The sequence below is a fragment of the Anser anser genome (genome assembly GCF_964211835.1).
Source record: "Anser anser genome assembly, chromosome: Z".
Classification (NCBI taxonomy): Eukaryota; Metazoa; Chordata; class Aves; order Anseriformes; family Anatidae; genus Anser; species Anser anser.
In genome coordinates, this window is record NC_139723.1 from 21,777,987 (window position 1) to 21,791,561 (window position 13,575).

The window sequence follows — 13,575 nt, forward strand, 5'->3', positions numbered from 1 at the left end:
CAAAAACCTTGCTGAAGACTAGGTAGACTATGTCAACATGTTTTCCCTCATCCACCAGGCAGGTCACCCAGTCATAAAAGGAGATGAGGTTGGTCAGGCAGGACTTGCCTTTCATGAACCCATGCTGACTGGGCCTGATCCCCTGGTTGTCCCACATGTGCTGTGTGATTGCATTCAAGATGACCAGCTCCATCACCTTTCCTAGCACTGAAGTCAGGCTGACAGGCCTGTAGTTCCCTCGGTCCTCCTTATGGTCCTCCTTATGACCTTTCTTATAGATGGGCGTCACATTAGCAAGTCTCCAGTCATCCGGGACCTCTCCAGATGACCATGACCACTGATAGATGATGGAAAGCTGCCCAGCAATCACATCTGCCAACTCCTTCAGCACCCTTGGGTGGATCCCATCTGGCCCCATGGACTTGTGATAGTCCAGGTGGAGCAGCGGATCTCTAACTGTTCCCACCTGTACTGTGGGGGATTTGTTCCCTCCCTAGGTCCCATGGCACCTGGACTGCCTCTGTGTGGCCACTCCTGTGAGCAGGTTGCGGGATCCTGGTGAGGACCTCCCCTGGACTGCATGAAACAGTCTTTTACTTTGCCAGTTTCAAACATGGCACATGGAAGTAGTAGCAGCTTTCTTCAGAGAGAAATAATTCAGAATTCCTCCTCTTCCGTAGGGTAATTAGGTGACACTGAAGATATTTCATATTCAAGATTTCTTATTAATGAAGTCATTAAGAGCTACAGAGCTAGAGTAAATAAATATATTAGTAAAATCCCCAAAAGGACTTGGCATAATTTATTTATTTCTCTTTTAAAACTCAGCTGTCAACACATCACTTCTTTTAATAGCTTCCATGCTGACATCCTGTACGGCATTTTCTGGCTTCCTGCCACTTTTTACAGGTCTGTTCTCTCAAAATGGGGAAAAAGTAATAATGATGGAAAATCAGAAATGTCCTTAATAGCACCCAAACAGTAATAATATCATCAATCTGGTCTTGAGGACTAGCAATGTACTTTGCCTCTGTTGTAATAATGTAGAGCACTTCATCTGAGACAATTAGTCAAGTTTCTGGGTATCTGTAGGATGATTTTAAGCAGATGACCTAGTGTAAGCATGTGCTATTCTGCACAGAGCACTCGTGAGTTTCCTTGAAACTGTTAATAGGAGTTGGGGGAAAAGCAGACACCAGCACTTCAAGCCTTGTTTAGCTTGAACAGTCACAAAGGACTTTTTGTACTTGGTGTCTTAATAGGCTTTGCTCTGAAAACCTTTAGCCATTATTGTGCCAAATATCCTTTTCCTTCTGCTATATGTTATGTTCAGCAATTGCATTAGCTAATAAACTCCATGTTCCCTGGAAATCCCTTCTGCCCAGGCAAAAGTCTGTGACAATTTGGACTACAACATCTTCCCCGAGAACCTCAGTTCTACATTTACAAATTACATGGAACTGTGGAAACTAGGTTCTCTGGAGCGTTGTAAACCTCTACTCTGTATTGTCCCAATCAGCATGACTTACAGATACCTCTTTCTTTTGTTCATTAAAATCAGGGATTGACAACTCACAGAAAATGACAACTGCTCTTTGATCATTCTCTGTCTGCCTGAAAAGTCTGTCCTGCTTTGTTTGACAAGAGAAGTCTGGAATGTGAAGAAAAAAAAATAAAAATCCAGGATTTCAAAATATAAAAGGCAAGAGTGCATGGCATGTATCAAATCTGAAGGATCGACAAGCTGCATCTCACATGCAGAACTAGAAATGCTGAGGACAGCCACAGAGACAGAGTCCCCTTTCTGTGTTTGCTGTCTTTTTATAGCCTGTAGTGTAAATCTGTATGGTGTTTTTTCTCCCTTGAGTTTATTCAGGTGGAGGTATAAAACTGATGAGTGCTGGAGAAGGTCAATGTGACATATTCATTTTGTTTTAAATAATTGATGATGTTTCCTGTTTCTACTTACATTAATTGCTCTCAGGTGCTGGAGAATTGCTCAGTGAGTTGCCTTTTAATTTAGTTCTTTAGAAAAGCAGCATGCTGCATTTTGGAATACTGTAAGTAATGTGTACCAGGCAGTACTTTCTAACTGGAGGTTAGTAAGGGTGCACTGAATATCTGCTTGGGTACTATTGCCTCTCCTCGTGTGAATGTGAATACACATGTGTGAAAAGAGAGGAGGAGATGAGGTGGAAGAGTGCAAGCAGTAAACGACCTCAGGTGCCTCTCTGTTGTTTCAAAGTATATTTCTTGTTGCCTTGGTGTTTAGGGCTGTACATTAAGGACCTGATTCAGAAAAGTTTGAAGTACTCGGCTGCTACTGATTTCAGTAGAGTTGGTATTATTCAATATCTGTAAAGACCTGGATCACAGATAACATAGTTTTGATTTTTCATAGAGGCAGGCTTAGCTCCACAGTGTAACTTTCCTGTTTTGCTACAGAAACTAGATAAAAAATGTTACCTGAAATTCATGCAAAATTGTTTTATGGGTATCATGCCAACAAAATAACAGTACTATTAACGTGAATATTTCCTTTCTTACTGTGACTTTCAAATGCAAATACAGAGGGTTTTAGAGTTAATAATTGACATACTAGTGAGATTCAAAATGTGCTGTAAACTCTGTGAGTGGAATTATATGGCATGGTTTGATTAAAGCAATTACATCTGTGTTATGTTGCTGTCTTAGGCCGAAGCTTCCACTGAATCTAAACTTCCTGGCCATCTCTGGATTGGGTCCCTGGATTTCAGCTGGAGTCTGGAGTGACATAAACCAACTGATTTATCAGTCAGTGAAAGCCAAGTGCAGGTGGGGGGTGAGTTGAACTCCAGCCCTGTGCCACCAGGCAGTCTGGATGGGTGTTTTTCAGTGTTATCTGAATGGTGTTAGGACAAGGTAAGCCCTCCCACTTGGGGTAATGCTTATTGACTGTGCTTTCTAAATTTACATTATTGTTTGCTTTTCTATGGGAGGGCTTATTGGATTATGACCTTTGAAAATATTTCATGATTTTTAGGATAGAATTGGATCCTATCCTAGTGTTCTGATTTTTTTTTTTTTTCTGTGCTGGCAAATAATTTATCCGTTGGCTTTCAGTTTCCTTAGTGTGTCATCAGAGTATGCTGAGATTGGCCATATTTTCAGTGTTCCTGAAGGAATAAATATATTTCACTTTCTCTTTTTTTTTTTTTGTTAAGTTGCCTGCCGTTTCTTGTTGATCTATCCATATTTTTCAGAAGCCTTTAGAGCTTTCATTTCCCTCTAGCCACCAGTCCCTCTGCCTGTGGCTCAGAAAAAAAGATGCTAGCTTGGCCCAAGAAAAGCATGTTGAAATATCTGATGAGCCAGACACCAGCTATATATTAGTGTAGATAAATCAGCCCTGGTGGCCCACCACATCCTGTTTTATAACCCACTATCAGCCTCTGCATATCTAATTACAGACATCTCCCTCGGGTGGGTGGCAGATGGGAGTATGAATGTCATTTTGGGCTCCTGCATTACTAAAAAATATCTGTTGTCAAGCAAATGCGTGATGTGATAGGCCACATCTCCCATGCTCACCATGGAGGCGTAGAACTAAATCTTTAATCCCCACTGAATGACGGGGGCAGGGGAGCATGAGAACTTCCCTGCACTAAAAAAGTGGTGAGAAGGAAGGCAACATTCTGGCCAAGATGATGTCAGCGTTTCCTATTGCACAGTACAGGATGAAGGCCACAGTAGTTATTGGTTCTCTGCATCCCTGCACCTGACCCCGTGGAGGGGCAGACACCATCTATGGCTGCTGGGTTTACTGGTCCACTTGTAATAGCAGCAGGGTGAGAGGTTATGTGGGGACTCCAGCAGCAGCACATCCAGCAGAGGAGGCTGGACCTTCCACAGAGCCTGCTGGACACTTTGGGATATGCATAGGGCAGACAGGTGAGCATCAGAAGGGCTTGCCATGTGGCACGGCAAAGACATGGAATAACCAGTACGTCCAGCTTGATCTTGTGTGAGTTTTTTAACAAAAGAACCTATATTTACTTTTCATTTTACAATAATATATACATTATAATAATATATATATATAATAATTTATAATATTATAATATAATCCTTTCGTCTTTGAAAAGATAGCTCCTTTCATGTCAAGGAATCAAAGTAGGAAGGTTTTGACTCTACCTCACTTCCTTAATGCAACAGAAACGTATGTGTTTTGTCCACACACTGAAATCTGTCATGCAGACACAAACCTTCAGCACAGCACAACTTCTTTGTTTTGGCCAAAGCCTTTTGGCCCTGTACCTCCCCTGACAGGGCTGTCCCTGGCTGCTGGCAAATGCACTGATTCAGTCCTTTTCTTGTGACACCTCTGACAGCGTGTTGGCAAGCCCTAGAGATGGTGTTGGTAGAAATGCCACCTGCCCACTCATGGGAGGAAGGTTGTGGCCAGCTCAGCTGCTCTCACAGGGTGTGCACCAAATCTCCTTTCCCTCCAAGGGCAATTCTGTCCCCTCCAGCTCTGTGAGGGAATGCTAGCCTGGTCTGTGCCATCTATTTTTATATCTGTATCATCCACTGTGTCTGAATATCCACCCAAACACAGACCACAGGTCAATAAGCCCAGCTATTTGGTATTATTTACATTATACTGGCATCTCTGGTGACCTAAAAAGCAGAAGAAAATAGCGGGGCATATTTGAGGCTTAATAAAACATTGCAGAAGGGAGTCCTTTCTAAGCTGTTACAAGCATTTGCTGGAAATGCGTTTGCTGGTTTAACAAACTGATTAGGACAAATGTTTAACATGCTGTTGTAATGATATTCAGATGCTTTTCTTAGTATTTGTTGATCTGTGGAAATGTGTCCTTGCCCAATTGCACTAGAGAGTGGGATGAAATAAATAAATAAATGCAATGTGATGCGTTTGCACAAAAGTGGAGCAGTGGCTGCCCCTGACAGATGGAAAAAAAGTCAATATGATGTCTAAGACAGCCCAGGCTTTGCACTGCAGAATAAATTACATGATTCGCTGAATGCCTAGGCTTCACACAGACATACACAAAATTGGAAAGATAAAAGCTTGCATTGGCTTCAGATGATATTTACTGCTTGATGGATTTACTAGCAGCCCCAGTACAGTCATACTGTATTGAATTATTGGCCTCTATTTAGCTGTGTGTCCGTTGAAGCTTGAGTGTCCATTTAAGTGTAAGTGAGCTGGAGCCCTGCCAAGGCTTTTTGAAGCTTTGTGTACAGAGAAAGATGCTAGCTAATGGCTACTAGCTTGAATAACAGGGAACTTAAGGATGCTGGGGGTAGACAACAAAGTATAAGGTGCATTCTTACCAATATTAATGCTAACATAAATATTAATGCAGGCTGCCTGACACATCATTTTTGAATGATTCTTGTTTTCTTTGTATTTTAACACAAATGGATGGCAATGACTATAATTTCTCTCTCTTTCTCTCTCTCTCAGGAGGGGGAGTTTAAGAAAGACCATTAGCTTTACAGCTATCCATTGTCACAACAGCAGGATTTCTACAAGGCAAAAGAGGCAAATGAAATGCTAGCTTTAAGAAGTATACGGCTACCAATAAAATATCTGATTAGAATAGTAATATAATGTACAAAGCTGTTGTTATGGATTCATTATTATATTGTACCACAGCATTTCAGTTAAGGAGCAGAAGCCCATTTACAGCGAGCCCCATGAGATGGTCTCAGCGTTGCTGTAGCTACAGCGCAGGCAAGGCAGGCTGAGTGCTTAGCCACTTAATGCATTGGCTTGTGCTTCAAGAAGCCTGGGGCTCGGTTTTTGGCCTGGCCCTTGCACATGATGAGTTTAGCTAGTGTAATAGTTCAGCACGCTGAGGGAGGGGACTGCCTTGGAAAAATGGCTGTCAATTGTGATGTTGCTGGCAGAGGCTTTATCCAGTTAACTACACTTCAGTAAAAGGAAAATAACTGTGTGACTGCATTGTGTTGATCAGCTGGATTGGCAACAAAAATTAGCAGGGTTTTGCTCCAGGTGAATTACTTGTAGTGACAGTGCAAAGGAAAGAGATGATAAGGAAAGATGTGCCTGTAGGAGCAAGGAGGCACACAGATCAAAGAAAGAAGAGGCTTTATTTTGAGACGTGAGTTAAATTCATCTCAGAGCTTCCATCATCCTATAGATAACATGTTCATGCCGAGGATTGACTCATGCTCCCTGGCACAAGGTAATGAGGATATTTACAAGGTTATTGCTCTCAGCTGTCCCTTTGTGCTTTTGCCAAAGGTTACTGCCCTGAAGGAGGCATGGCAGATGTGCATATGCACTGGTACTTTGGCTGCCCCAGTTCAAAGCCTACATGCCAGCACAAGACATAGCATCAGAAAATGCTTCAGCTGAGGCCTGCACAGATTGTCAGAGCTTGGAGTTTTGTTCATGTGCTTCTTAAGCAACCACAAGGTTAAGCAGCTATGTTCTCTGGATTTTTAGGAATAATGGTAATGGACCTACAGTCTTCTGCGCTTTAGCAATAAACAGACAGACTGTTTATCACTGAATTAGGAAGGGTTCCAACTGTTACCTGATAAAGTGAGACAGAGGGAGTCAGGCTGGAAGACTGCTTGATCTAGCATTCTGATTCTTTTTTTTTCTTTTTTTCCTCAGAAATTGTTCCTTGCTAAAAATAAAAGCGATCTGACTGGTGACAGAGGGAGTGATCCCTCTAGGTGTTTTGATCACACATTCAGGGCCAAATCAAAGGCCAATCAAGATGGGCAAGGAGAAAAAAAAATCCATTATGGTTTGGGAAAGTCTTGGAGAAATGTATTTTTTTTTGTAGAAGGGACACATTCCAACTTTCTATAATGTCTCTGACATTAGTCTTTTCAATTTCTCCCATTTTCTCTGCTTTAGATGGAAAAGCTTTGTCCAAAGCAACAACTGATTTTGTTGAATGTGATAAAAGTTAGTTACTATGGCAAATGATGTCTGAACAGGCCCTCTGGCTTTAGATGATGTGAAGCAAAGAGTCATCCATGCCTACGCACCACAGCTTGAAGTTTACGATGAGTGTTTCTACTGACCAATATGAAATGCCATCATGTTCATGTCTTCTGTCATACCAAGACCCATTAACAGATTCCAAGGAGAGTAAATGTCAAAACAGAGTGATAACCACTGAATTTCCCCTCAAAAATACATTTTTCACATTCTTAGCTGATGGTAGGACTCTTGAGAGTCCATGTTCAATGCATTTCTAATAGGAATGGGATATGTAATCTCTGGTATCATAATAAAATAAGGAATTCTTCGAATTATATATCATGATGCTTGCAAATCATGCCCAATTCTCATTTACATAAATGAGAATGTTAGTCTCTTTAAATTTTTCTGCAAAATTAAAGAGCCACAAATAGGTGTTAATTTAATAAACAAGCTGGCTAAAATTTTCATTCTTGCCCAGTTCCAAGTTCATCACTTCTTTGCAGTTTAAAAAAAGGGGAAATTGCAGCTCTAATGCATTGGTCCAAATGTCTGTGACTTCTCTAGTGTTTCAAGGTCAAGTGTCACTCTCTTGCCTTCTGGAGTGACTAATTGTAGATGTTCTCAGATTTAATACACACAGTCTACTCTAATTGTCTTTTTAAATATTTCAAAATATTTTTCACTCATGAGAGAGAGAAAAAAAATCAAAAGAAAGTCCCCCCAAAATGTGAAGCAGCATATTAATGAAGCAAGGCTAATTTATAAGCACAGTTATCTTGGTTCCACAATTAGATACATGTACTCTGGTTAACAAAATGAAAACCTTGCATATTTGAAAGTTCATTCTCATATCCAGCTGTTTCCAGTTTGTCTGTCATTCAGTGTTGTTAAATACTGTGTCTGAAATCCTTTGGAAAACAGTGGGTGTCTTTTCACAAAACACTGTTTGCACTTCTTAATACTTTTTTGTTCCCTATTTTGTGATAAATAAACTCTGGTGTAAGTGCATTCCCTAATAAACCCACTTGTCCCTTCTGACTAATAAACATGATTAAGAAATTGACAAATAATTGCAACAGTTTAGTCTGAAAACCTTTGTTTGTCTTGGATGGAGTTTCTTTCAGTTCTGTAGAATTTTAGTCTTTTTTTTATGAAAAAGGAAAAAATGCATCTTTTTGCATGTGTTAAGGAAATTTTACTAAACCTTGCTCTGAGAAATCATCACTCTACATGTCAGAGGGCAGAACTAATATGTGGATTTTGATGAGAAAAGTATATTTTGCAATCCCAATGAACAGTGACCATAAGTCCTTGAAAATACTTTTTTTTTTTTCCATGATCAGCTGATTTTTCTAGTTTACCTGGAGATTCATTCAGCATTTGGCAGATTTTATCCCAGGATTGAACAGGACTTTCCAAGTCGGTACTATTCATGCATGAATATTTTAAATTAGTGCAAGGACTCTCTTTTGTCCTTTCATGAAACATTTGTTTATCCTGTGCACTATGGGGAAAAAAAATAAAAAATCTATCAAATTTGAATGCAGTGTGTTAAGAGCAAAGTTTTTTGCTTCTCCTAGCAGTATTTCTTTGTATCACTTGCACACATGCTTATAGTTTGCCAAATATGTCTTTAGGAAAAAAAATTCCCAAGGTCATACTGGCAGGCCTATTGCAATTATTTTTGTCTTCCTCTGTGGCATAATCTGTCTTCTAAAGTCATCTGGTAATTTCCACATTTCCTGCTACTTCATGGATTTAGAACATTAAAAGTGTCCTTGTTCTTTTCTGCTTCATTTCCTGTGACACTTTATAGCTTCTGTGGCTTTGGTTTTGTACTAAAGGTTTTAATTTTGCTGTGGGGTATTGGAAAGTTTTTATGGCTTGTGGAGTATGTGGGGGATGTGAGGCAGAGGCTCTGTGGGCTCTGTTGGTGACTAGCCAGCCGCTCACATGGCAATCTGCTTCTGTGACAGGCCGGACAGGACGCGTGGCTCCTCATGCAGCCTCTTTCAGCCCCACACTTCACACCCTGGTCCCAGGGACTTCCCTTGAGGTCTCTGCAGGAACCACTGTGGTTTCTCCACTACTGGCACCTTCCCTGTCAGCACACAATGTTTCTGCCCAAAACTTGCTGAAACTCACCATTCCCCACCCCCTCCACTCCTAGTGATCAAAAAAAGGCAAAGTTTATGAGTGTGAGTCTCCAGCAGATTTTCCAAGTGACACCGCTATCTAAAGATCCCTCCCCAAATAACATGTCTGTTGATATAGAAGGAAACACTACAGGTTAATAAGTCCCTAATGTATGCTTAGGGAAAAACAAGCTATAAAACTGAGCTGGTTCCCCAGGTGGACTAGAGATAGGATAACCACCAAGGTTTTCTGTGATTTTGGAACTGAATAATATATTGCAGAAGTAAGGCCCTCCTGTTATATATGATTATGGTTTGTCCTATTGACAAATACACTTTTTTTTTATTTGAAAGCTCTTCAGGTTTCAGAATATGTCAGTTATGTAGTGCTTCACTAAGTGAGATACAGATCTAGCTGGATATCCAGATACAGCTGTAAGCCACAAATAAATGTTACATATCACCACACAGTACTAATTGAGTTGCCTATATTGCATATTCAGAATGAGGAACTGAAGTCCTGTCATGTAAGTGATGTGAGTTCTGAAACAGGAAGGCAAGAATGAGAATAATTGACTTACTCTCAACCGACAAAAAGCAATGGCAGCATTCAAGGTGTTTATTAGTAAGCTGGTAGAGATGGTAAATACTATGGTAGAATTAAATATGGTAGAGATGGTAAATACTGTGGTAGAATTAAATACACGTAGTGGATAGTACAAGTACTAAAGTGAATCAGTAGTAAAGAGGACTGCAAGGAACTTCACAAATGCCTAACATAACTGGACAACCAGTAGCAGATGAAATGCAACCATGCACGGTGGAAGGAGCATTTTAAGCCCCGGGTGGATACTGCATTAGCCACTGCTTCTGAAGAGACAATGTGGGCATCCATGTGAGCAGCTCAGTAGAGTATTCACAGTACCCAGTTATGGTAATAAAAGTGAATAAGAGCTCTGTGTAAACTAAATTTGTGGCTGTGGCTGCGAGCCCACAGAGGCTGTCCGAGACCAGTCAACTATGCAACCACAGAACTGGCTAACTGAACTGAAGCATTATATCCACCTCAGAAAGGTCGAGAATAATGTCTTGGTGTGTAAGGAATACCCTTCGTATGACCAAACGTCATAAACTACATCAAGCTGTATTGCAATAAAGTTTCTGGTGCTGGTGAAGGCTATTGATGATCACTTTAACCTGTAGCATCCTAATATAAGGAACAGATTGTCCTAAGCTAATGAAAAGTTTTCCTACATAGTGCTTTGCAAATGCCTGACACAGGGAAGATACAATTTGAGAGGCTCGGGGCTTGTAAAGGGTTAGTATCCAGACAATCTCAGACAGTCTCAGGCTAAATGACTTGCAGGCAGGACAACATTTGTCTTGTGCCGGATAGTCAAAGGAATGATGCATGAAGGAAACAGTTTGATCAGAGAGGAGGAAGCCACTTTTTTATTTTTTTAATTCCCTTTTTTTTTATTCCTTTATTTATTTATTTATTTATTTATATTTTTTAAGCTCTTTGTGTTGTACAGGCAGGCTCTGGTGAGAGTACTGCTGCTAACTGAGGGAGAGCTTGGGGTGAGGCTTGCTGTACACACCTTTGCTTGGAGGGAGATTTATGCCTGTTAGGATGAAGAACTCCTGCATAGGTAGCTCTGGTCTCATTTTGTGAATATAGCCTGTAACAAGTATCTCAAAATGGAGCAGCAGAAAAAAATTCTGGCAAAACTGACATTGCCTCTACAAACACAAGTGCTGGGCAGCTGCAGTCGCAGCAGCCAGGGGAAGTGCAGCTTCTGCCAGAGCTTGTCACAGCCAATTTTCACCAGACCTCCACAGGCACCTCTGTGACCGGAGGACTGACTTCCTGCCAAAAGTCAAATTTCTGTGGTACTTTACTCTCCAGCATGCTAATTCAGAAAAAGCTACAGCAATGGAATTAAAATGGTGAAAATGTTTTTCTTTGTTGTTGGTGGTGGTGTTTTGTTTTGTTTTGTTTTCTTCTTCTTCAAAATAGCTAAGCCAACTTCACTCAAGCTCCTGAAAGTTTTTTTTCCTCAAATATGTCTTCAGGATACAGACTGTGTGCAGCATTTGCTATCCATGTTGCTTTACACTTTTCCTTATGATCATTTTAATCACATAACACACAGAATAGGTGTATAAAAGGCAAAAGAATGAGTTCATTCTGTGTTTTTGGAATAGGTTTTTCAGCAAGGCATATTGTTTACAGAGTAGCTTCTTTCCCAATGTAATTGCAGTTATATTTTTAAATAATGAAATATATCACCCCAGAGAAAATAATAGATCCATTAGTTCAAAGCAAACCAAATGTTTAATATATGTACAAAAGAAATATGAACAAAAGAAATACATCATTGTATCACTGGCATTTCCAACTGAATCACTTCCAAAGTAAATCAAAACTCTTAACTGAAATTGTTTCTAGTTATCATGATCTCACTGGGAAACGAAAGGATTTTCTTCAATAGCCTGTTATAACTCAGTCATTATGCCACAGTGAGGTAATTTGCTAAAACAGCTGCCTTTAATGAGCAAACCTTTCCATCCGGCAGAACCCGAATTGACACAAACAAACTCATGTCAGTTTTTCTTACCAAAATATAAAATCAAAATAAGTTCCTTCTGCTCTTATGGGAAAAGCCTTTGAACTGCAGGAACCATGATTTCTTTCTTGTTTGATGGCCTTTCTCTTACCCTCATACCCACAGACGTGGCCCTGGCTGCAGGAGTGTTGATATCATGCCACCTTTGAGACAGATTACAGCATAACTGGGAATGTGTTTGCAATATAAACCTTCCACCAAGGAACCAGACAAAATTAACGGTTGTTGGAACTTGTTAGCTTTAGCGAGACAGCACTTGTAGATAGTCTGTTTTCATAGTAGTTTTTTCTTTAAAGCCTTTTTTTTTTTTTCTTAATGTGTTAAGGAAATTTCCACTGAATCTTAGTAAAACCAAGGTACTGCTTGCATGCACAAATCCCTAGCTATACAGACTACACTTTTCACAAAGGATCAGGAAAGAATAGGACTGCCATAATTTTTGCACTCTCAAAGAGCTGTATAGAGCTGTAATCTCTTAAATTAATGCTGGAGGTAACCTGGCTTTTTGTCAGTTGTTTTTATCTAAACCATATAAATATTACTTTTTTTTTTTCCATAATCATTTAGAATGAGATAGAATAAACATATTTTCTTTGTACTTTTTAAAACCACATTTTATCTTTTGTAAATCTCAAGAGTGTATGCAAAATAAATGAGCACACATATTTCATATGAGCGTTTTAATTTGCCATCAGAAAAGACTTTCCAAGACATTGTCCAGAGATACAGAATTCATATTCAAAAAGGCATTCTAGTTTGTTAGTTCTTCTTAATATAAAATTTTGTAAGTGAAGTTTAAAAACATGTTTATTAAAATTAGTGATGGAATGAATTCCTCTGTCTAAACATTTTCTCAGTCAAGGACCTGACGTATTTTGAGTGAAGTCAGTGGAAAGTCTGCCAATGGCTTCAAGAGAAGTTACATTAAGCACCAAATAGGGAAAACTTGGATCCCATTGCACTTGGGTTATATTTCTGTTATAAGTGTTGCCAAAACACTAATTCTAGAAATTCTTAAACTTTTAGGAAGTTCATCTTGGGATTCATATCTATCTCTGTACACTCGTAATTCTCTGAGAAAGAAATCTACACATACAGAAGTGTTTTTCCCAGTACGTAGCACTATCAATGTGCTTAAAATGTTGTTACCCTCACTAGCAGCCTAGTAAATATAGCAAGATCCTTCAACGCTGCAGTGATAAAAACACAGGGATCAAAGTACTTTGTGGAAAGTGTGGCTTGCAATAACCTGTTGTGCACCTTAGTCTGTACTTTCCTCCAGAGAAAACAGTTGTCCATAATCTATGAACTCTATACTTGGAAGCTCAGAAATTTAATGTGACTATGAATAAGGTTATTGTTCTGCCTGAAGTTACACAAACCCTTGTACTATAATATCATATCAGCACTTTGGGATAAAGAATCATATGAATTTGTAATATCAACATATTTAATGTTCTCCTCGACTACTGGGTGTAATGTAAATTCAATGTGCAATATGGCAAGATTGTGATACTTTCTACTGTCTGAAAGTATTGGTTGCCACTTGTGTCTCTTTTACCCATATGCTGTGTATTACTGGTAATGGGAATATATGATTGAAAGCAAATTTATCCCTCAGTGGTTTAGCCTTGTGCCAGCTGTAGTTAATGAGAAAGTTTCTTTTGACTTCAAAAGGACAATAACCACTGTCAAATGCAGGAAACAAAGTAATAAGGTCTAATAGTTAGTCATACAAAAGAAAGGTAAGGAAGAAGCTTCTGCCAATCAGTCTACTGCTGAGAGGGTTATGAAACATGTTTTGCAAGAATATACATTCCTCTCTGAACATAAA

General features: G+C 39.6%; 1 long non-coding RNA gene across 1 annotated transcript; it reads left to right on the forward strand.

The window, feature by feature from the left end:
- Positions 1-1,360: 1,360 nt before the first annotated feature.
- LOC310888978 lies at positions 1,361-8,374 on the forward strand. The gene is made up of 3 exons (XR_014576296.1): positions 1,361-2,060; positions 2,695-2,901; positions 6,905-8,374. It is a non-coding gene; the product is annotated as an uncharacterized lncRNA (long non-coding RNA).
- Positions 8,375-13,575: the final 5,201 nt, after the last annotated feature.